Genomic DNA, 1992 nt, shown 5'->3' with positions numbered 1-1992 from the left:
AAGAAAAAAGAAAATATTTATAAAAATATTTCTTAATTTGGTGTCTGGTTATCACCATTTGTAAACTACTTTATTAGGTTATAAGCAATATATTAAATGTTCTGTTATGTAGTGTGTATGTCATAAATTTGTTCTTTCATATTTATATACTCTGTTTATAATTTCTTTAATTTTTATAAAGAAGTCATTGTTCTTTGAAGGACTTCAGATATTCACTTTTGTTATCATTACTTTTTTCATATTTCTATTTTTAACAACTAATGCAGACTAATTAGAGAATTCAAGAGAAACTCAGGTTTTTTAAAAAAAATATTTTACAGTGCTGATGAGATGGCTCAGAGTTTAAGAGCACTGGCTGTTTTGCAGGAGACCTGGGTGGATCCCAGCGCACACATGGTCGATAACAACTGTCTAAACTTCCAGGTCCAGGGGATCTGTTGCGTTTATCTGTCCTCCACTGACACCGCAGGACATGGATGCACTTATACACATACAAGTACAACATTCATGACACAAAAAATAAAAATTTAAAAAAATGGAAAATATTTTTAACTTATTTTATTATTTATTTATTTATCTATTTATTTAATGTATATGCATACATTGCCTGCATGTGTGTAGGTGTACCCATGTCATGAAATACCCATGAAGGTCAGAAGAGGCATTGGATCTCCTGGAATGGGAGTTATCAATAGTTGTTAGCCACAATGTGGATACTGGGAATTTACCCTGAGACCTCTGCAAGAGCAGCCATTGCTCTTCACCCTGAGCACTCTCCAGCCACTAAACTCAGGTCTTTAACACTTAAAATATTAAGTGTTAAGGATAAAAGGTAAAATGCATTTTTCTTTAATAGTCTTCATGCTCAAAGCATAAGAAAGAATCGAGATGCCCCTTGGAAATCTCCTAGTACTTACTGCATTTGACAACAATATGCTTTTGAAAGAAAGTTTCAGGCACACAAAATACAAAATGCTAAGTCAATGCATGTAACAAAGATATGCATTCATTGTGACTAAACCCCATTTTCATTTTGGTACAATAAAGAGTGTGACAGTTTTCTTGCTATATGGTGATGAATCCCACATAATAAAACCCACAGTAATAGTGGCTGCAGTTGTTTCAACAGGATTTTAACATTAAATGCAACAATCTAGTTCCATTCTTAGCTTTTTCAATACAATACGTTTGTTTCAGTATCCATTTTTCCCTTCAGGGAGTTTAAATTTTTCATTATTTTAGCAGCTACAACACACAATTTAATAGTGATATTGTCCCTCATTAGAAATTCTTCCTAAATTTGACTAAAATATGTAAATGAATATCAACTTTATTTAGAAAGCATTATTAATGTAGTAGGATAACCTAGAGAAAGGCAAAATTGGAGCAGGAGTTTCTCTGCTCCTCCTCCTGCTTAATCGCTGCCTTTTGGCTTAATTGTAGGTTTAAAGAAAATGTATTGTAGTTGCATAATTCAGGGGATAACCATTCTGCAGCCTCTTGTTCTCTGCAAGTCAGGCAGCTGTGGGTTTCTGTGTTAATCGTCATCTGCTACAGAAGGAAATTTTCTGGTGAGAGTTGAGGGATGCTTTAACCTATGGGTATAGCAAGTTGCTTTAATATTTTGTCAATTTAGCATAATAGTAGTAATAATAGTAATAATGTGGCCTGTCTTGCCACATGTTCCTAGGTCTGATATCAATGTCAGGTATGGAGTCTATCTTAGGAAACTTACCTTAATCCCAATTAGAAGATAATTGGTTTCTCTAATAATATCTGTGCCACACTTGCAATGGAAGTCATAGATCACCAGGACAGTTGTTGAAGCAGGCAGGATACACGCCTGGGTGAAGGAAATTATTTTTTTCTTCTGATAGCAGGTATACCATCATCCAGAACTGTGAATGCTACCCAATGGGGATGAAACTTTGAAGTCAGTATCAGCTTAATTTCTCCTTGTATTTTTGTTTCTATGAAAAAAAAAAATATATA

Source organism: Nannospalax galili, unplaced genomic scaffold (genome assembly GCF_000622305.1).
Source record: "Nannospalax galili isolate Female #2095 unplaced genomic scaffold, S.galili_v1.0 scaffold252, whole genome shotgun sequence".
NCBI lineage: Eukaryota > Metazoa > Chordata > Mammalia > Rodentia > Spalacidae > Nannospalax > Nannospalax galili.
This window is presented reverse-complemented; position numbering follows the sequence as displayed.